Below are 23109 nucleotides of genomic sequence, written 5' to 3'. Positions count from 1 at the left end.
GAGAGACTTGACTTCCATTGCAGGAATGTGTTGAGTAACAATGTCATATGTGATTTAGCACTTTGCAAATTGCAATTTACCTTTCTAACTCAGAAGAGTTAATTACTTGTTTCTTCATTCTGGGAGACAGTTTTTGCCTCAAACACACTCAAGCCATCAATTTCCATAAATTATTAAATTTCATTACAATTTTGTTGTGTATGCCAAGATTGAAAGCAGAATGCACAGCAGAGAAAACACCTCACCCCAGTGATTGTTTATTATCTGAAAAGACTTCTCAAATTTGTGGTTACAACTTCTTTACGGGTACAACCAGGATGAATTTCCTTGGAAATCCTGCCTGTCATGGCTTTTTTTCAGTTCTCTAATTTTTTTGTGCGCTTTTCAGGTAATTATATTCACACACTAAACACCTAATTTTCAAGCCAACTGTACAGCTGTAAATATTGTGCTCTTGTTGGAAAAACAGAAATTGCTTTTAACTCCCCCCGTTGCATTTTAGATTTTGGAAGGTGCTGCAAGAAGAAGCAAAGATTTAAGTCAACATAAAGAGATTTTTTTTTTTCTGTTGTTTGCATGTGGTTTATGCTCTTGGCAGCTGGGAAGCAACAACCCAGAGGAAGTTAACAGGCACAGAGGATGCTGGAGAGATGGAAAGCATACAGGAAATATATTTACAGAGCTGCCAAATGCTGCTTTTGAGGTGGAATAACCTTGACGGAATCACCCTGCGCTTACTTATCACCTCTCACTGCATCCCAAGAGGAAGGGTGACATCATTCATCACTAAACCCCTCAAAAAACACAACAAAAAAAGTGGAGAAAAAAAATAAAAATGCGTTGTTCGAGTCCCTGGAGTTCCTGGAGCTCTGCTTAGCATGCGGCTCACAGCCGGGGGGTGCGGAGGAAGCGCTCCCGGGGCTTCTCCTGGCAACAGCCTGGGTTGCTGGGAGACAGCAGCGCCTAAATGGGGAGAAACTTCACCCAACTGGCAGCCTCGTGCATCCAAATGAGCCTTGCTGGAGGCTTCTCGTGCTCGTGCTGTAATTTCCCTCTCCGAAATGAAAAAGGAATGGCAGAGGATCTTTACCTAGAGGGCTGTGTGGGGATGCTGCTCTGAGGGGATCAGAGTTGTGTAATAAAAGGGGGTAATTATTCCTGGGTGAAGGTGGTTGTGGTACGCAGGGTGCAGAAGTTACTCTTTGCTGCTGTTTTGAAAAGGGATGTAAATGTGTGAATTTGCCAGATTTGGGGTGTTAAACCTATCAGTTATGAGTGTTAAACGCAAGGTTATATTTACTCAGGTTATTTTTCCTGACTAGGAATGTTGTATCTGATTTTGTTTGAGTCCTAGTGTAAGAACCGAAATGAGGGATGTGGGACTCCAGGGACTCTCCAAAATGCAGTTTATTCTGTCTAAGAGGTTACAGCAGCCCAGGGTGGTGGGTGACAGAGCTGTGCCCACAGCTGTGCTCCAGCTGCAGGCAGGCCTGGAGACCCTTTGGTTTTGGTTACAGTGTATTCTATACTTTGCTGAGCATCTTAATACAGTAGAGCCAATCTATACCTGAACTGTTGTCTATAGCCTATCATAACTCCTATAATTACCATATTCATGTTACTATTCTCCAGTCACTAAAAGTCAGTACATCACAGTTTAAGCTAGAAGTTGTTTTTCAGTTTTCTTGCAGTGAAAAATTCTGAGACCTTTTTTCTACTTGCAACATTTGCTGCCTTGTTTGCCTGTGCTCTCTTTCTGCTTGGTAAAAACATCTTCTTGTTTGAGGTGGGTTTATCCTTTGCTCTAAGCCATAAAAACCCCTTCTAACCAACACACCCTTTGTCTCCTTGGTTATCCAGTAAGACTCAGCAAATCTTTTCTTCTATATCAAAACTTGCTTCCATCTCTATTCCTTCATCAGACTGTACATTTAAAAATCTTTCTGCTAAAGATACATATCTGTGTTCTTGTCAAACTTTCATCCTTCCCAACATCCTAGGATACATTTGGCTGCTTTGGCTGATTGTGTCCATTTATCTTTGGTGCAGGAATGACACTGCACTACACATTTAGGTAACGTTGTGCCCTGGATCCCACATGTTCCTCCATAATTAAATGAATGAATATCCCAGGTGCAAACATGGAATTAGGTTTCTGACTGCTTCTCTTTCCAGGGCAGGTAGGAGAGCGTGGGGCAGACTTTCCATTGCAGCAGGAACAGGGTGGGACAGAGCACTGGAAGGGGCTGGGTGGTGCTGCAGGAATATCCAGAGTTTGGCTGTCACAGGTAGAACAGGCACTGGTGCTTTTGGTTCATCAAATGACATTTAAATCAGGGAAATAGTGCCCAAAATGCTGTTTTCTTCCACTGGCTGCAGGAGGGTCCAGTGACCAGCTCACATGGAGGTGTCTGTGTGATAACCAACCACAGGCAGAGCCCTGGCTTTGCTATTAATGACCTGCCCATGTAGCTGATATTCAGTATAAAGCCTTTAATTTTTTAAAAATTTATTTATTACTCAGGGTCAAAAGCTATATTTTTATTTAACTCTCTACACCAAATACCAGTTCACAGAATCAAAGTTTATTTCATTATGTTCTTTAATTTTCCTGGTTCATACTCGTATACAATACTGGTAATAATTAATGAATTTCCAAAGTCAGGTTATCCAAATGAGAGTGAAGCTGTTTACACATGGAGCTGCAGAGGTGCAGCATCTTTAGTTCCTTCAGAACACACAAGGAGTAAATAATAAAACTCTTCACTTTAATTGATTTGAGAGAAGATAAGTGCAGAACAGTCCTTAAGGCAGATTTAAGGTAGCTTGATATTTCAGGTACTAATTCCTGTGTCTTAGTCTTTCTCTGTTTCTTTCATGTACAGTACTTCCTTTTGAATTTTTTCAGCTTTAAAAGCTTCTCTGGTTTAATTAATGTCTTCCTGTCAAATTTATACCTTCAAATTACAGTGGTGTACATTGCCTTAACTTCAGGTTTATGTACTTTTTATTGAATTTATTTTTATTTTGCAATCATTTAATTATTTGTTTTGTAATTTATTATGTGATAGGCATTGCTTTATCCTTCCGTGCTTATCTTTTAATTATTATGTATGGAATTTCTGTGATATGGATACATTTGATTATTGCACTTATTTTGTTGCAAATTTTTATGATAGGTATGAAACTTGCATTTAAATTTCCAGTACAATTAAAATAATGCACATAAGTAAGCCCTTAGTACAAATCAGATAAATAAAACCCATCACAATCCAGGGACGGTTATTGCAGTTTCTTATGTATTGCTTGTAGTTAATTCCTGTTGCATATAAGGCAAAATTGGAATTAGTGGAGATTGTTTGGGTCTTTATTTTGAAGATAAGATCTTATTTTCTGTTGAGAAATTTGGCCAGGCAGATGGTACCTGTATTTTTACTGCAGTTTGGGCTTGGTTGGTGAGGAATTTGACTTTGTAGGAGAGCCTCCAGAGATGCTTTAAGGAATGCCCACATTTCAGGAATGGTTGAGAAGCAGGACTCCAGCAGAAATGAATTTTTTTAGTCTCCTCAAAGTGAGACGGAAATCCCTCATCTTGAGGACATTTGTTTAGACTTGAGGACTTTGGGGATAGGGATTTGGTGCCTGAGCCTCTGGCTCAAAACTTTTAGGAATCCAGTGAGGAATGAGCTGTGTTATGCAAGGGACAGACAGTGGAAATGTCTTTTGGTTTCTGACATTGCCCATCACCATTTGCAGGCTTGGAAATGCAGTTTTTGGTTCATCAAACATTCAGCTCCTGAAAATTTCATCCCAGAACTCCTAAAGTGGGAGCAGGATTTGAGGGAGTCTGGCGTTGATGAATTAACAGGATGAGGGAGGAGAGGGATGATTCCCTGGTGGGACTGGCATGGACTGGTACCTGTGTATGAGAGAATGAGATCTCAGGATGATCCAGGTTGGATCATTGAGATTGGGATCGGTAAATTGGCAGCTGATCTGCTCCTCTTGGAGAAAAAATGTTTGCTATCATCTGCTCCTCCCAAATGTTGACTTTACATTTTTAAAAAGGGCAAAATTCCAAGTCAAGGAATCAGTGGCTGATTTAGCAAACTGCAATAAGATTTCATGTATGATCATCAGAATGAAAATAAATGCACCAGAGATAACATGACAATATATGGGGTCTATGTGGACTATTTATATTTCTTCTTTTTTTTTGTTTATGTTCTTCCTTAAGGATTCTTCTTCTTACCCTAAACAAGGATATGCAAACCTTATTCTGTACTTACTGAGCTTGTCCTGGGGAGCAGCAGAGATAAAATCTCATGCTGAAGAGGTTGCACTTTGACAACTTCTAATAAAATAGAAGAAGAAGTTTGCTTCATTTCAGTAGGATCTTGAGTGACAGTGTTCCAAGCTACCACTCAGAAAGGGAACAGGAAAAGGAAGAAATGAGCATGCAAACCAAATGTAGAGGGTGGATTCTTAAGCAGAATGTCCTGATATGTTCTAATATGTCTTTATATGAAGAAAAAAATATTCATAAGATGACTTGGAGATAAATTTATAGTTGGTTCTTAAGATATTAATTTGAGAAAGTCAGAACTTAGAGAAGATCCCTTTTTTAAAGAGTTTTAGGATGTTCTGACCCTCCACTTTGTTAGCATTTTTCATAAATCCAGTCATGAATGGGTATAACTGCTCTGTAGTCCAGCTGCATCCTCTGGAATGGAGCAGCAAGACCAACGGCCCGTCTGTTTGCCACATTCAGTTCTGAAGTGAAGTTCTGCTTCTGAAAGATCTTCTCATGTTGTTGGCAGCTGAGCACAATTCCTGTTTAAAACCTGAGTTTTGAGCACTAAAGGGATTTGGGATATGATCTCACACCTCGTATCTTCCTGTTGTGGTTTTAATGAATTTGTTCTCTTACTAGTTGTCTACATTTCTTGCTGTTTGATGTAACCTGGTCACTTGTGCCATTCTTAGCCATCAAACTGATTTTTAAATTACCTGAAAGATGCTGTCTTGTACTGGAGGAGGATCCCATCCCACTCAGGAAGAGCTGGATGCAGCCTAACGCTGCATTCCAGGGTGGGAATTGCAGATTCTTTCAGTGACTGTGAATGTGCCCCTGGCTGGGGACATGGAGATGATTCAGATCATCCTTAAATCCTTGGAGAGATCCTGGATATGTCCTTTCCTTGGTTAACCAGTACATTCCTCTGAAATTCCCAGAGGAATGTACTGGTTAACCAAGGAAAGGACATATCCAATGGTACCAAATACCAAATTTGGTACCACATATCCAAATTTGGTACCAAATATCAAATTTGGTACCATTCCCAGTTGACACTTGGGCACAACTTTGTGTTTTGGATGTTGTTGGCTGTGCCTGGGCAGGTGACACAAGTCCAGAGGATGGGATATGAAGAAGCCATCAGCAGGATTTGAGTGTCCCTCCATCCAGTCCTTGGTGGTGTGGAATTGCAGACTCCCACACTCCCACCCTTTTGCATCAACTCATTTCTCCTCAAGTCCTTGTTTAAGGAGTCATCTTCATGTTAAACATTCACACACCAATTAAAACCTACTCTGTGTTTGATTTAGTTCACAATAAGTAAAAGCAAACTTTTTAAATGAGAGGCAAAAAAGTCACCAAATGGGTATTTTATCCTTTTGGATACCTGTGCGCAGACATTCCTGGGTACTCCTGTTGTGAAAGTATTAAGTATAATGGAAGTGGAAAATAAGGAAAACCCAGCTCCCTCTGAGCTGATGGCTGGGTGAAGATGAGGAATTCTGAGATACTGATGCTGTTAGAACCATTTAAAATATTTAATTAGTGAAAATTCAGTTATTGAACACAATGCACTTTGTACCTGAATTTTACAATAAATCCCTTTATTAGTGCAAAACAAAGAATATGTTCTTATTCCTCATATCTGGAATTATGAGAGCCTAACTGGACCAAATTTTGGATGAATTCTCTTAGTTATTTGATTTTTTAGAATTTCCATTCTCATAATAATTGAAGATATTTGAGAATTTCTAGCCACAAGTCTATTTTCACTCCACCCAAGTTAACTGTAAATGGATTTTATTAAGAATAACTATTTCTACCTCAAGTTCTGTGCATTTATTTTTCGTATTGCAATCACTTTTTAAATGCCACTCATTCCTGCCTGTAACTGTTTTTCTCATGAGAATTAAAAGGAGGTAATAAACAATGGTACCAATGGTATTTAAAAATCCATGTGACACTTTATATTGGAAGCGTTCTGGGTGGTACTGGATGGAGAGAATGGGAAAATATTTTAACCTAGGAATGCAAATTCTGTTTGGAAACCATCTGGTCTTAAAAGAACTGAAGAAGAGCACATTTAGTGGAGATTGACCCATGGATTTGGAATTTCAAATTGGGGTGGAATGCCAGCACATGATGAGCAGTTGAAGGATAATCCCACAGTGATTTTAGGAAGTTGTTGACAGCTTCCCATAGAGTTTGGTCTTGTCATTTATTCACTTTGCAAAGCTGGAGGACTCCACCCCACAGTGTGACAGTGCCAGCCCTAAACCCACCGGGCTCACGGATCCGCTGCTTTGATTTTCACCTGGATTCTGCTGGAACTCTTCACTCCTGGGGCTAATGTTTTCCATGGCATGGGAAAGAACACAGTCAGGCATACATGATGTTGTCAAAATGATAAATGATAAGTGCATGTTGTAGGGGGGCAGCTGCCAGGAGGGCACAGCCCATCCTGGACCAGAATTAATTGGGTACGTGCAAAACTGTGCAAAACTGTGCAAAACAAGCTGCCAAAGGTGGTCACTGTATTGACTGACCTTGGGAATCTGCAGGACTCAAGGCCCTTGCAGGTCTAGTCCTTAATTTTCCATTTTTTTCATGCATTTATAGGCCTTCAATCTTGTGTTCTTGTATTTTTTTTTTCATTTTATTTGGTTAATTCTTGAAATGTTGACTTCAGCTCTCACTGTCTTCCCTCGCCTCTTCTGGGTGGCTGCAATATTCCTTCTTTTTTTCCTTCTCTCAGTATTCCTTCTCATTTTATTGGTCTCTATGTAACAGCTACAGTCACTTATATGTTCTTAGAGCTTCCCCAGTGTTTGGATGTTTAATAACAAAACCCAGGAAAGTAGAGAGTCAATAGGAAATTCTTTGCCATCATCTCTGTATGAACAGCCCAGGTAAAAGGAGCCTTTTTCTATCACATGATGCACTTTCACCCTTCAATAATAAATCAGCAAAGCATCTGGCTCCAAAATTAGACTCCTAAAAACCTCTGGCTTGTCCTCAGAGGCATTGGCTTCACTTATCTCTAATGGAAATGCCCACAGATGATAACAGGAGTGTGGTAGCAGAAAGACTGATAGAGTTAGCCCTGATATACCAGATATTCCAATGTGTTTGTTTTTAAAATAAAATATTTTGGGGACCATCACAGCCAGACTGACCTCGTGTCATGTGGTCTGGATGAAGCATTACACAGCTTTCATTGGTCCATGACACTGAGGTGTCCAGCAAGGAAGAGAAAAATGGAAATAAAAGCTATACCTGACATTTGAACCCCATTTTGGGGTTGTATCCCAAACAAAACAGCTTAAATTAATGAGTTACTTCTATTCTGAAGTTTTCCACTTGGGAGGAGGGAAATCATTCTCAGTTCACAGGTGCACAGGGGAGGTGTCCAGGTGTACCACACTGGGGAGACACAGAGGCATTTGAGAGAGATGGAAAAATACCTTGATAAAAGGGAATGTGATGACATCAGGAGGCTTTCACTGGGAGAATTTTAAATGAACAAATTCCAGGGGCATGAAGGGAAAACTGCATAAAAGATCACAGAATCATTAAGGTTGGAAAAGAGCTCTAAGATCATCAAGTCCAAGATGGAAAAAAATTTTGAAGTAAATGATGACCAAGGCACAGATCAATATTAATTTTTTCCTAATTCTTCAAAGAAAGACCAGTGATAGCTAGGATACTGCAGAAGGACAAATTTGGGTATTTTTCTCTGAACATGGGGATATAGATGGTGTTGAAGGACAGAGCTTCATGTGGTTCTGTAATCGTAAACATCAAAGGTGGTCAAATTTGGACGGGAGATGGATAAGAAAATACTTGGAACGATGAGGAATTTGATTCTTTCCATTTTTTGTGCATTGGAAGAGAATAACATCAAAGAAACATCAGTAGGACACCCGGAGAGGGGAGAATGCTCAGGAGAAGCACGTGAGGGTAGAAAAGCACTTTATGGAGTCACTAATACAGAACCTGGTGTCAGGTCCAGTTATCTGGAAGCTGAGTACTGGATTAGTGCAGCCTTCCAAGGAAAAATCCATAGACTTTATGCAGGAAGGAAAGGAAATTTCAAGGAAAGGAAATTTCAAGGAAATTTCAAGGAAATGAAATTTTGAGGAAAGGAAAGGAAAGGAAAGGAAAGGAAAGGAAAGGAAAGGAAAGGAAAGGAAAGGAAAGGAAAGGAAAGGAAAGGAAAGGAAAGGAAAGGAAAGAAAGGAAAGGAAAGGAAAGGAAAGGAAAGGAAAGGAAAGGAAAGGAAAGGGAAAGGAAAGGAAAGGAAAGGGAAAGGAAAGGAAAGGAAAGGAAAGGAAAGGAAAGGAAAGGAAAGGAAAGGAAAGGAAAGGAAAGGAAAGGAAAGGAAAGGAAAGGAAAGGAAAGGGCTGACTTCAGAATTGTGGGAGACAACAATAAGAAGAGCAAACTGGAGAAACTGAAGGGGGAGCACAGTGAAAAGCAGGCAGAAAACATGGAAAAAGGGCCCAAAACAAGGTGTGGAGAAAGTTTTATGTTTTCTTCCTGTCTGGAGGTTACTGAACACTCAATTCATTGGGCTGGAAACTTCACTTCTTATGTGAAGGAGGAGAAGTGAAGGAGGAGAAATGAGTTCCATTGAGAGATATCAACACCTTGGACTGGATGATGCATCTTGGAAGGTGTCACAGAGGAGCTGGAAGCAATTCCAGTGGACTGGTGCAGCTGGAGTCCTTAAGAGGAAAAAGAGAATTAAGAGAGCTGCAGTAAAATACACCTTAGACAAAAGGCTTTAAGGTAGGAAGAGTGGACTCCTTCCTGCACATGAAATCCACTTTTGCTGGATCCACTGCCTTTGGAGCAGTATTTTGAGGGATAAAATAAGGATCTTCATCCTGTTAGCAAATTCTTTTCAGGAAAACATTTGGCTGCTCAGGGAATATATTTGTTTTTACTCCCTTAAATTTCACTAAGAGTAATGAAGGAATAGTTAAAATAGTTCATGTCTATTGGAATTTTTTATATATTTTTAGTATTGCTGAAGTCCCCTGTTGTCAGTATGTACATTTTTTGAAGGAAAACTAATTAAAAGCTGTGCATTTAATAGTGACTGCTGCAGTGGTGTAGCCTTTCAGAGTTAATTCCACTCTCAATAATTTCCATGAGATCTTTCTGTTCCTGTGTTGATGCTTGATGGACTTTCAGTAAAGGCAAAGCCACACATTAGATTTTGCTGTCAAGTGCACAAAGAAAAGAAATAGAAAGATTATACACAGGTTTTTTTCCCAAGTTGGCCCTGTCATGAGGATGCAAGGTGCAAATGGAAATGAGAGTGTGTGCAATATTTTGAGGCAGAAAGGTGATTTTTACGTTGATGGTGTTTCTTCTGGAGTTGGTAGCCTAATGGGAGAAATATGGATGGGTCTGTTACAGTCACACAGGGGGAACCTTGTGTGGATGTCTGAGGTCTGAAGGGCAGAGAATGAACCTGTTTTTATTTAAAAAAAACATTAGATAAGGTCACCCAATCTCTGACAGAACAGAACCTTTAGAAACAGAGAGGGATTTCCTTGGATACTGGGGGAAGAAATTGTTCCTGTGAGGGTGGGGAGGCCCTGGCACAGGGTGCCCAGAGAAGCTGTGGCTGCCCCTGGATCCCTGGAAGTGTCCAAGGCCAGGTTGGACAGGGCTTGGAGCAACCTGGGATGGTGCAAGGCGTCCCTGGCCATGGCAGGGGGTAGAACTGGATGGTCTTTAGTGTCCTACCCAAACCATTCTATGATCCTGTGAACTTCTGAGACTCTCTGTTGAATAAACTTAGAAAATTAAACATTTCAGGAAGGTTTTTTCCCTCAGAATATTCTATTTAGCTCATTAATGTAATGCATGTATTTTAAAAAGTTGGCATTTTGCCTTGGCAAATAGCTTGAAGATAAAAGAAAGTTTATTCCTGTAATTTTCCTCACATGAATTCTTGTCATTTAGAATATCTTGAATGAAGTTCCAAATATAATTTTCTATCCTTTAAGTCTTGCAACACATCAGAAAATTTCCCACCAGAGTTGACTGTTAATGCTGAGCCATTTCTGCTCTGATTGCCACAAGAACTTGAGCTGTTGAATTAACAGATTACATCATTGGATCTATGGATGTGGGGAGATTTTTTGTGTGTGAGCTGGGATCCGATTTCTTATTAATTTTCAGCTGATTTTTAATAATGGTGGAACTGAGAAGACTGGTTGTTTTCAAGCTGGAGTTCGGATAAAGTTAAAACGTGCGTGACTTTCTGAGTGTGATCTTAATTCAAATCTATACGTCTCCTGCTCCTGGCACCTTCCCATGATTCTGGGGAGGAGAGAATGAAAACACATTATTTTAAGGAGTATTTGGTGCTTATTAAAATTACACATAACGCCCGCCTTCCAAAGAGTCTTGATTTACTGCAGGTTGTTCATGTGTCGCATGCGGACATTTTTAGCGAGCAGATTTCTTATCCCTGCGAGAACAGGGAATGGCTTCCAGTGCTCCACGATCCCCGGAGCACAAACGTTGCATCCATTGTAAAAGGTAGGCAACCATGAAATCTATAAAGCCGATTTGGCAGGAGAAGCTGCTGTTGGTGCCAAGATTTGGTTACTGACCCACAGTTTCCTGTTTGGAAATCTATTAATTGATTCGCAAAGAGCATCTTTTTGGAAAACAAGGATTCAGACAGTCTGGCACAGGCTGGAGCTCCGCCAAGACTGCTCGGGAAGGTTGCCATGCTGGGAGCGAGCGAGCGAGAGAGCGAGAGAGCGAGCGAGGCGAGGGAAGAAAAAAAGGCAAGACTTGGCACGGCTCAGTCAAATCAGCTTCTTTTGTCTGCTGTCTCGGCTTGAGCTTCGCGAAAGAAAACCGTCCTGGGGTACAGAAAAACTCACAACTTTTTTTTTTGGTTTTCAAACTTCCGTCGCTTTTTAAGTCTCTTGGGCTCTTGGGAAGTGGTGGTGACATTAAATGACGTCCAGTTAGCAGTGAGCAGAGAAATAAAAGCTTTTAATGGAGCCTTCACAATGTCAGTTTGTACATATGGGAAATACGATATTTGGTGATTTTTTATTTTTTTTTTCCCTATGTCTGATTAAACTGTAAGGGAGCCGAGTAACTTGGAAGATTGCAGAGGGAATGTGTAAATAAAAGGGAGAATTTTCATTTTTTTGCAGCAAAACAAAAACTTTTCATCGACACAAACATGCTTTAAAACCGAACCTGACCTCCTTCGGAATACGTTCGGAACGGGAATTCCGGCGTTTCTCTCGAAAGAAACGAACTTTTAATGGAACCTCCTTAAAGATTTCATCTGACCCAGCAGTGAAGTAAGAGTAGAGGGAAAGTTGTGACTTCAATAGAAAAGTGAGTACGTTCTTAAAGCCACAACGTTTGTTTTTGCTGCTTGGTGCTGTCCTGGCTCCATATCCCAGCCTTTGGGGACAAACCTGAAGACCCAGCAGGACACGCCGAAGATACCCAGGCTGTGCCTGAAGGGCAAAATCAGAGCATGGTTATTCTGCTCCTGCTCTCAAACATTCCCTTCAGTGCATCTTCCTAGAGAGCCTCTGGAATCGCTGAATTTTCTACTTTTAGAAGCAACAAGAGATGGAAAAATATCAGCTGCTGCCAAGTGAGGGATGTTTGAAGATGACACGGTTGATGGCACTGGATACGGAAACTTCAGTTTGTAGTTACAGGACCTGTTTGCTGCAAACAGTGAAAAAAATCTGCTCTTTTCTCAGGAATTAAAAGAAAATGGACTAAAAAAATCAGTGATGGCTGAAGCATGGACGCTTTACCATTTCAAGAAAATGAAGGACCTAAAAGTCCATTGTTTTCTCCAAAGGTGCCTGGTTTTTCAGGGAGAGAGGTACCTGCCTTCTGATTTCCTGGGAGCAAATATGATCACACTGCCTATTAGGCCTGGATGTGCTGGGATTATCCTCCTGCTGCTGTGACAATCAGCATTATTATTTCAGGGAGTAACTGTAAACTGTAGATTTTTATGGATCGGCTTCGCTTGGAGTAAGTATTACCCTGTCCTTAAAAACTGGATTGTTCAGCCTGAGATGTGCAATTCCTGGCATGCTGCACAAGTGCATTTCCCTCATTCTTCCCTGCTGAAGGGAAGAAACAACATTAATGGAAAGGTTTTTAATAGGAATGTGTTTGTGTTTTAACTGTTGCATTTGGATTATGAGACTGCTAAAATTAACTGGCCTTTTTGATGATGTCAAAAACTTGGGTTACTTAATATTACATTAAATTGGTTTCTTAGCAAGATCTGTCTGATTTTTTTACTACATCAGTGAGCCTTTTGAAAGATGCTGTAGTTAAACAGTGGGTAAGATGCTGTTGTGATTAATATTTGGTGCACTGAAACATTTTAATAGGGTTTCTTAGGGAGTTTTGAAGGAAAAAATTCTATTCTTCTGCCTTTCTAAATCCTTAAAAGATATCCTCAGCAGCTCAGTGTGGGAATAGGTGTGCTGTGGGGGATTTCAAATGGATCCTGGGTGGAAGGGGAGTGTTTGGAGGAGTTGAGTTCTGCTCTCTGTGTGGTTCTTGTCTGTTGTTCCTGCGCAGGCATTGCCGTGGGATGTGCCTGGGGACACGGGGATGTGCTGGGCTGAGTTTGCATCACAACAGTGCCCTAAGTTTGCCTGTCCATGGGGAATTCTGGAAGGAATTCTCATTATTCCTCAGAAATCCTGTGCAGTCTCTCAAAGCATTTGCTGTTTTCTTTAATTGTGGCATTCCAAACCAAATCTTTACTGGGTGCCGCTCTTAAAACTCAGAAAACAACAGAAAACATTTATGGTGCTGCCTCTAAGGGAAATAATAAAATGACCATTGCATTTCTAAGTGATACATTAAAATAACTGTATTTCTCTCCCAAGTACCTACATACTTTCATAAATTCAGGTTTTAGACATGATCAACATGTGGGTGCTTGCAGTGCATTTATAAAGAGAAATATTTGTACAAATATTTCAACATCTGTGTTCACTGAAGTTATTTTGAAGTTGTTCCTACAATGCTGGAAACACTGTTCATCTCTCAAATATCTCGTCAGTACATTTTGGGTTCCTAAATGAGATACACATCACTGCACATTTCTTTTGGCCTACATAATAAAATATTTTTCTTCCTGATGAACTCTTTGATTTTGAAAGTTCATCTAAGTGCTAAGTTTTTGGAAAATATCCCAACTTGGTAATTTAAAAATGAAATTGGAATAGCAAGGCTTAAATGGTTGGAACCTGAACAGTGGTTGGATTGCATGCAAATGGAATTTCTGGTGTAATTTGACATGGTTTATTGTATTTATGTATTTTCTTTATCAGCTGGACTTTTCTGGATACTTTAATCTGATTATTCATTGCCACCATTCATCTATGATCCTTAATTATTGGATAGGTTTAATAACTTCATAAATTAACAATTTGTGTTTAATTCTTAATGAATCATTAACATCTATTTTAGATTGGATTGTACAGTTCCTTAACGTGGCATATTTCAGTGTGGAGGTGAGGGTTGGTGGTTGGGGTTTAACTTCATTTTTGTTATTAAATCACAGATCATATTTCACATTAGAGCATCACATTTGATACTGTGATGGGCCAATGTCTGATTTCACTTGTGGTGATTAATAGGACATAAACAAGGTTTACTCTCCTGTTTTAATTAGTGTCAAAGTAGTTTGAGATCAAAATGGGCCTGGAATGGGCTTAGTTTGTGCCTTTTATATTGATATATCAAAGCATTTTAAAAATTCAGCGCTTACTCTGAACCCCTGCGGTTATTGGCCAAGGAAGAGATGAACAATTCTCAGTATGACTGTGGATTCTCCCTAAAAATGGTTGTAGGACAACAATACAAATGTTAAAATGCAGTTTATAGAGGTTTGGGGTGTTATTTTGCCTTCCTATAGCCATGGGAGGTTATCTTGAGGTTCTGCATATGGTACAACTCCATGTGCTGATGTGTCCTCAGCATCTATAACAATATTTTAAAAAAAATTTAAAATTATATTTGATGTATATATTTTAAGGCTCTTTCCATTTACCATTTATTCTTTACCATTAATCCAGAATAATTGCTTATTTTGTAGTCCACCATTCCAAGGTGTTTCCTCTTGGCACAGTGGGATTGACTTGGGTGGAATTCCACTTCTTTATTCCATATAAGCCACAGTCTTTATCCATGCCACAAAAAATTTGAGCAAAGTCAATATTATTTCATGCACTGTAACTCTGAAAATGTCATTTAAGTGAGTTGAGTAACTCTTGTAGTCATTGTGGAGGCATAAACACCTTTAGGAGATGATTTGGGATGTTGTCCTATCAGTCCTGTGAGTCACTCTCTTTATTGACCATAAATAATTGGAAAATAGAAGAAAAAATGGTGAGAATATAAAAATATTAATTTGTAGTAATTTTAAGTTATATTGTCATATATTTATAGATGAGAAATAGTTGTTTAGGATCTGACTGATTCTGATAATTTTCCTAATTAAATTTTTAAAGAAATAGTAGAAGCTTTTACTGTTAATAATTATGGACATCAATGTTTTTACTATTTTTCTTTATAAATAAGTTATGCCCAGTGTACATCTGTTCCTCTGAGAATACAGCAGTTTTTCCATATTTATTGGATGCTATGGAATTGTAAAAGTTTTTAGGGATAAATCATAGGTCATACAAAAAATTCCGATTATTGTCTTTCCTTTACATTTGTTTAATCACCTATCTTTGCTAAGTTTGCCAGGATCGGGTAGAATCTTTGTGTCATATTTTCTCCTGTTTGCTGCTGACCTCTTCAGCCTGTGTCCAATTCTGGTTTATCTGAAGTTACAGCTTCTGTACTATCAAATTTTGGGGTTTTAGGACGGGAAATGCAAAGTGTTTGCAGCACTGTTTGCTCTGTGTACTCTTATTTTATTAATCAGCAGATTAATAGAAGAGAAATCAGGGAATATCCAGTCCCTGATCTTGAGCAGGGACACCTTCCATCCACTATTCCAGATTGCTCCAAGTCCCCTCCAGCCTGGCCTTGGACATTTCCAGGGATGGGACATCCAGCAGCTCCCTGGTCCATGGCTGATGGTTCAGACACTTTCAGATCCACAGTTTAGGAATTAATCACATCCCAAGAAAAGTGTCTCCCTCATACGGACACAACACTTCTACTGAATGCCAGAGGAAACTGGAATGGTTTGGTTGAGTTCACTAAACTACGATGAAAAGATCTTCCATGTAAATTAATATATAAAGGATAAGAGAAGAAGCATGAAAAAAACATTGTGTTTTTTTTTCTCTGCTAAATTACATCAAAGTTGAAAATTTCTTTGACCATCTTCTTGGATAATGCATGTAAGAGTTCCTTCTTTTTTTCTGACACATAACAAGGGTTTAGTCCTTGTTCTCCAAATGCAAACTTCGGATTTCAGCACCGAGAAGTTTCCATTGTATTGATTTTTCCATGCAAACCTTCATCCCTTTTACGCCTCAGCACAACACCAAGTGTGCAGTGTAAGAGGAAACTCAGAGTAAAAGTGCTTTGCTCCATGAAAGATTTCTGTGTGGTTTTGTTTTGGAAGCCCCAGAGCTGTGTTTTTTCCAGTCCTACAGATAGGAATAGGAATAAAGTCTTTTCTTGTTCATCTAATGCACAGCAAGTAAAAACTAAGAACTCTACAGACAGTACAGCGTTAATTAAGAAGATTCAAATTTTCATTTTCCACAGGCAGTGATTTTGGTAATAAAAATTCCATTCCAGATTAAAGCACCTGCAGAGGCTTTGGAGAGGATAGACTGTGAGAAAATGTGTAGGTTCAGGAAGAGCATACTCAGAAAAATCTCAATTTGTTTTGACCTGTTTTGGTAGAAATGGAGAAATGGTTGAACATGGTAAGTTGGGAAGTTTTGCACTGATTTTATCCACTGATAAAATCTTCTCCAGGGCATTTGTAGCCTCCTCTTGTTTTTGGCAGTTTTCCCATTTTTAAGACCAGCCTGGTGTTTGCCCATGGGTTTCCAATATAATCTGTTCCCAGCTGGAGAGAGTTGTGTTGGTCTGTCCTTGGCTGTGAAATCTTTGTTCGTTGTCCATTTCCTTTCTGAAAAATAGAGGTGGGAAGGCAGGAAGGACTTCAAGGAAAGAGAGGATCTCTTCTTTACTTGATTAAGGTTTGTTGCGTTCATTGACGTGATGGAATCAGGAAGTGAGGAATCATTTGGGTTAAAAAGGGACCTTAAACTGATCCAGTGTCACCCTTGCCATGGGCAGGGACACTTTCCACTATCCCAGGTGGCTGCAAGCCCTGTCCAGCCTGGCCTTGGACACTTCCAGGGATCCAGGGGCAGCCCCAGCTGCTCTGGGCACCTGTGCCAGGGCCCCACCCTGTCAGGGAACAATTCCTTCCCTCTATTTAATCTAAATCCACCCTTTTTTGGTTTAAAGCCATTTCTCCTTGTCCTAATGGCTTTATTACCTACCTTTTATATGGCTTTTGTTTATATCTATGGCTTTATATTTATATTTTATAAGACTTTCCATTAGTTGTTCACAGTTGTGATGCATTTCAAGGGCTTGAGATGTTTTGTTCTGCTGCCATTACACTTCTGGCTCTACTTTTCTGTTTTTGTGCACCCAGTGTAAGAACTTCATATAAATGAGTTTTTGTAATGTCTGCTGTATTTATTTTTTTAAGCTATGATTAAACTGGTAAACTCGTAGTGTTGGTATAATTTTGCATTTAAGATACATTCTGCTGTTGCAATAAACCCCATTGTCCCAGCATAATGCTTTTCCTTTCATATGGATACATGCTGCAGTACATAATTCTTTCTCTTTGGCAGAAATTTATCTGAAAAGGAACTGTTAAAAGCCAGTATATTTGTAGTGAATGAAGCAGTTTTAGCAGAGAGAACAATGTGGTTCCTGCAACACTGTCTCACTGTGTCCTCTTGAAAATTGCTGTGGTGCAGGAGACTGTTGTGGCACTTATTTTTATAGTTGGGAAACATTATTCTTGTTATTTAATTCAGCTGCTGACATAATGAGTGCTCAGCTGTAATGAATATTTGATGTGTTTATGCTAATGTAAAGGCCCAACTATTGCTAGTTCTCTCCAACCTTTCTAACTTTTTAGGCAACAATTTTAAGAGTGATGCACTTTGCCCAATGTGTCTTGATGAAAAGGGAGAATTTTTTTATGGACGCTCAATTAACAACTTATAAATTCATTTTCTTGTGGTCTTAGCTGTTACTCTGTAAGATTTTTAACTTGAAATGGTCTCTTTAGACTCTCATGAGAGAATTGGCCAGGATCAGGATCTGCAGTGTGGATGTGTGGGACTCATTACTCCTGTTTTGCCTCAGAGTCAGCAGCCAGAGCTGGGCCCTTCTGGTCATTATCTAATTCCAAGCTGTTGGAGCTGCAGGTGGAATAGTTCCCAGTAAAACACAGAATCTTCTAAATAATTTTCTCCTAAAAGCAGCATAAAAAGACACAGACATGTTTGAAAGATTGGAGACAAGAGGACAAAGATGTTCCAGTGGCTGAAGGCCCTCTGCTGTGGAGCCAGGCTGGGAGAGCTGGGGGTGCTCACCTGGAGAAGAGAAGGATCCAGGGAGAGCTCAGAGCCCCTTCCAGGGCCTAAAGGGGCTCCAGGAGAGCTGGAGAGGGACTGGGGACAAGAGATGGAGGGACAGGACACAGGGAATGGCTCCCACTGCCAGAAGGCAGGGATGGATGGGATATTGGAAAGGAATTCCTGGCTGTGAGGGTGGTGAGGCCCTGGCACAGGGTGCCCAGAGGAGCTGTGGCTGCCCCTGGATCCCTGGAAGTGTCCAAGTCCACTTGAATGGGTTTGGAGCAGCCTGGGATAATGAAAAATGTCCCTGCCCGTGGCAGGGGGTGGGCCTTTCAGGTCTCTCCTGACCCAAACCATTCTAGGATTTTTTCATCCAGCAGTGTCTCTGGATTTTATGACCTTGTAGTGCCACAAAGTTCATTATGCTCTGATCACTCTTTGTGAACTTTTAGGATTTTTTCTTCCTCTACTTTTTTTACTTTTAAAAAGGGAAGTGTTTTCTGTGCTCTGTTATCCTTTTTTCACATGAAACTTGTGTGTCCCTTGCATGACAAATGTCCTCAGAATTGTCATTATCACAATCTCAGTGCTCCTGGCTGCAGACGTCCCCTCTGAGCTGTCTGTGAAATGTGAATTTTGTCTGTGGTATTTCCTCTCACCTGTTCCATCCTCTGGGATCAGGCACCTCCCTGGTTCATGTCTGATGGTTCAGACACTTCCAGATCCACAGTTGAGGAATTAATCACATCCCAAGAAGAGTGTTTCCCTCATACGGACACAACACTTTTACTGAATGCCAGAGGCAACTGGAATGGTTTGGTTGAGTTCACTAAACTACAATGAAAAGATCTTCCATATAAATGAATATTAAAAGAATAAGAGAAGAAGCATGATAAAAACATTGTTTTTTTCTCTGCTAAATTGCATCAAAGTGGAAAATTTTTTGACTGTAGTGGCACAATCCCACTGGCAGGAATTATGCCTGATATTACTGGAAAACATTCCTGACTGTGTCTCATTGTGAAAGGGCACAGCCCCTGGAGTGGTCAGGCTTGGATTTCTTTGTGGCTTCCTTTGCAAGGAACTCATTGAAACAAATCTTTTGGGTATTCAGCAGCCACAGGTAGTTTAAAAATGAAAAAAAAAAAAATTAACATAATGAGACAGTGAGAAAAATGCAAAAAACTACAAAAGTAGGAGGAAGGAAACCAAGTAAAGAAAGGAGGGATGAGAAAAATGCTTTTAGGTGTAGTCTTGCCAAGAAGTGACTCCAGACAAGTTTACATGGTCACTTTTCTTTTGATGTTAGGAACAGAAATCTGTTGGTTACACAGAGTTCTTTTACTCTGCAGCATTGATTTTCCTTGCCCTCCATGCTTTGTAGCAAATGATCAACCTCCTGTGCTGGCAGGGAAAGAGTTTTAACTTTGTCCTGTGTTCCTGGGGTATGAGGGAACAGAGCCATTAAATTAATTTAATTTTGGACAGCTTATTAAGAGTCAGTAATCCTATTGTATTATGGCTGCATGTCACTTGAAGCTATTTGCACTCTCTACTTGCTTGGAATTTTTTAGCATATTTGGATTTTTCTTTATGTTCAAGAAATTTTTCTTTCCTTTGTTTTTGGGTAACTGCAATGTCTTTATATGCATTTTTAAAAATTATTCTTAGCTTACTGGTGTGTTTTATTAAACTTAATCTTTCATGTAGAAGATTTTTTAATGATGAGAGGGGTGTGTATGCATCTATACAATATGTATATGTATATGTATATGTATATGTATATATGTATATGTATATGTATATGTATATCTATATCTATATCTATATATCTATATCTATATATCTATATCTATATCGATATCTATATCGATATCTATATCTATATCTGTGTAGTAATAGACTTTTTGCCTGTGTTTTTCTTTGAGATAATCAAACCATTTACATTTTTGCATTATAATCAGGAATCGTAAAGTTTGTTTAAAGATTTTTTTGTTTTTCTCATAATTTTTCCAAATATTCTGGTGTTCAACTCAGTTTGTACACCTGCTTCGGTTTGAGTTTCTGGGTGACATTTAGACCAAAAACTCTGTAATTATTTACTAGCAAATAATTCCAATTTCACTTATAATAGTTAAAAATAAACCAAGGAAATGTGTAAAGTCCTTGTCTGCCCACCCTGTAGTGAAGCATTTCCTTAAAAGCCTGTGGTGGGAGCTGCAGTTTCTCATGTTGCCTCAAATACACAGGTTTTTTTTTTGTTACAAGTCATTTTTATGTGTAAAAAGTTTATATATTTAGGTAGTGAAAGCAGTTATTAGATTTAAAAAGTGTCTTTGGGCTTCAGGCTGGCTTTTGTTTAATGCTGCAGTGAGGGACGTGCTGATCCTTCACTCACCTTTCTGAGGGACGCGTGAAAATAAAATAAAATAAAATAAAATAAAATAAAATAAAATAAAATATGTCATTTGTGTGTCTCAGGATGAGACCGGGAGGCTTGTGTGACCCATAAGTCAAAAATACCTGATGGAAAACTTGGAGTGTGCTTCCTGTGATCCTAAAAGCATTCATGAACCGAAAGGCAGAACCTCCACTGGTCTTTCTGCTGCATTGGAGGGCTCCTACACAATTTGCTTCATTTGGGATTTCTGCTGGAGTCGCCTGAGTTTTCTCCTGCCACTTTCTGTTCAGATGTGATCTTTTGTCTTCCTAGATCAGACGCTCACATCTCAAAGTTCTTGTCCTTAAGGATCATCTAGAGATGGCAGCAGCATGGAAAATTCCTTCCTGTTACTGGGAAGCTGTGAGGCTTTGCTGTGAATATGGAGAAATTCTTCCTTGTGAGGGTGGGGAGCTTGCCCAGAGAAGCTGTGGCTGCCCCTGGATCCCTGGAAGTGTCCAAGGCCAACTTGGAGATGGGACTTGGAGCAACCTGGGATGGTGGAAGGTGTCCCTGCCCATGGCAGGAGGTGGGTTTGGATGATCTTTGAGGTCCCTTCCACCCCAAACCATTCCATGATGCTCCACCCCAAAGAGATGCTGCAATTACAGAAGGGGGAACTGAGACATTGAATGCAGTTGATGAAAATGTTCCCATCTTTTCCTGCAAATAAACTACACTTGATGTATTAAAAAAACCCCAGATCCTGGCTCCTTAATGAGAAAATAAATGATACAAAAAAGAATTTTCCTCACTCCTGTGGGTGCTCAGAAAAGGACTTCAAATTTCTTGTCAGAGATACACCTGAAAATAAAGCTTTGTATGGATCACCTGCGGATCCCATATTCCAGGCTGCAATTCCTAGTTTGGGAATCATACTTTGGGAGCAGTTAGAGGAATATCCTTCTCCAGTAACTCAATATAATGTGCAATGGCTGTAATATTGATAGAAAGGCTCTCTTAGATTATCCTTTAAATAGTTTTATTCATAACCTATGAATACTGCTTAGCAGTTTCAGATAAAATTGGCTTTGTATGAAATTGAAGAGCCTGGAGAAAATGTTCTTTGTTGTTAACTCCCTTTTGGCTGAGTCAAAACTTGAACCTCACTCAGGTTGTACTGAGATTGGACTGGACCGGTGGGACTTGAGCATTTGCTATCCCCACACAGCTTCTGTCTGAATTACATAAAACTTGAGCTTTTACAAATTTGTTTTGTTTGCCAGTAAGTGAAATTAAACCCTTCTTCTCCCCTTCCCACCTGGGAAGTGTCACCTTCTTTATCTGATGTTTTTTTTTTTTTTTTTTTTGCTCAAGCAGTTGCAGATTCCAAAGTCTGAGTGCCTTTAATGGGATGGCTTAAGCTTAAGTGGTCATAAAGATGATTACAGATATTTTGTGTAGCTCAAACATTGTGAAACCAAGCTGTCATTTTGCCATTGGTGTCAGCAGCTATTCCAAAGAGACATTCCTGAAGCAGTTGGAACCCTGTGAGTTCCATGCCTTAGGTGGCAGGAAGAGGCTTCCAGGGCTTCCCAGATTTAATTCCTGCGCTGTGACAAAATATTTGAAGCACATATGTTGAAAGTGGCTTTCACAGCCTGTATTTGGGCTTTGATTTTATTGGACGGTGTGTGAGACTGCTCCTTTGGAAAATCAGGCTCCTCTAATTACGTAGGTAACATATTTTAAAATGTTAGAGTCTGCCTATGAATCATTTCTCTCCCATTATTAGAGGTGACATTTCCATTTAATTTCCCAGTGGGATTCCATTGAATGTTTTCAAAACAACATCAGTTGAAATCATATTTGTTTTGCTTGTTTGCCTTTACAAAGAATTTTTTTTTATGAGAGGAGTTGCAAAGTTTTTCAAATGGAAGAAAGAAGAGTTTTTAGACAGGAAATATTTGTAAAACTTGCACTTGTTATTTTCTTTCAAATTCAGTACCTTGAATAGATGTCAGACTAGTGAGGCAGCTGGGACATGTCTAAATATTCTCAGAAACCAAGAATTAGGGAGTCTGCTGAATTTTCTTATTTTGATCCTGTTCTCATTGAGTGAATTGTGCATATTTAGTGCTGTGAATGGGGCTGGTGCTTTGCTTTTAATTCACACGTGAAGAATTTAGCCCATCCTTGGAGTATTCAGTATATTCTGACCAGGAATATTTTTTTCAGCTGGTATATTGAATTTTTGTTGCATTACTGCTCTGATGGGACATACACAGGCTGTCCTGGATATGCTTGTTCTAAATAAAAGTGATTTTTGACCCTGAGCACACGTGGAGTTGTCACAGGTCAAGGCAGGGTTCAGCCAAGGGGACAAGACTCTGTGTTCTCAAAAAAAAAATCTTATTTTTAGTATAGGACAAAGGCTAATTGTGGCTTGAATTTTATTAGCTGTTACTAATAAGATTCCAGGTGATATTTGAGTCTATGCCTTGTTTTGGGGTTGGTGTATCAAATATAAAGTGAAACTGAAATGTTATAAAAAATTGTAAATAAAGAAAAATGCTTCTGCTTTTCATAGAGTGGGAAAAGGGAGGGAACAAACAGAGAGGGGAAACAACATGTGGAGAATAAGAGAGACATAAAATCTTAGTATGCTGCTTATTAATAGGATTTATTGCTGCTATTTGTAATAACCCTGATTGAAAGCATTTCTTTAACGTCGTGTGCTTGGTATTTTCCAGGAAATTAGAACAAAACATTAAATGTGTTGCTTTCTACCCCATGTCTCCTTTCCC

The 23109-nt window shown here is 39.5% G+C and overlaps 1 protein-coding gene across 2 annotated transcripts in view; it reads left to right on the top strand.

Annotated features, from left to right (window-relative positions):
- MSRA (methionine sulfoxide reductase A) overlaps nt 1-23109 on the top strand; it is a 241008-nt gene that overhangs the window by 5673 nt on the left and 212226 nt on the right. The window contains exon 1 of one of the 2 annotated variants that reach the window (XM_059469333.1): nt 10932-12346. The exons of the other annotated variant lie outside the window; for it this stretch is intronic. The gene's annotated coding sequence lies outside the window, so the exon portion shown is untranslated. Of the gene's footprint in view, nt 1-10931; nt 12347-23109 lie in introns of those variants that run through there. 2 annotated transcript variants of the gene reach the window in all.

This window comes from Ammospiza nelsoni, chromosome 3 (assembly GCF_027579445.1).
Source record: "Ammospiza nelsoni isolate bAmmNel1 chromosome 3, bAmmNel1.pri, whole genome shotgun sequence".
Classification (NCBI taxonomy): domain Eukaryota; kingdom Metazoa; phylum Chordata; class Aves; order Passeriformes; family Passerellidae; genus Ammospiza; species Ammospiza nelsoni.
Note: the sequence above shows the minus strand (reverse complement) of the source record. Positions and strands in the feature narration are given on the sequence as shown.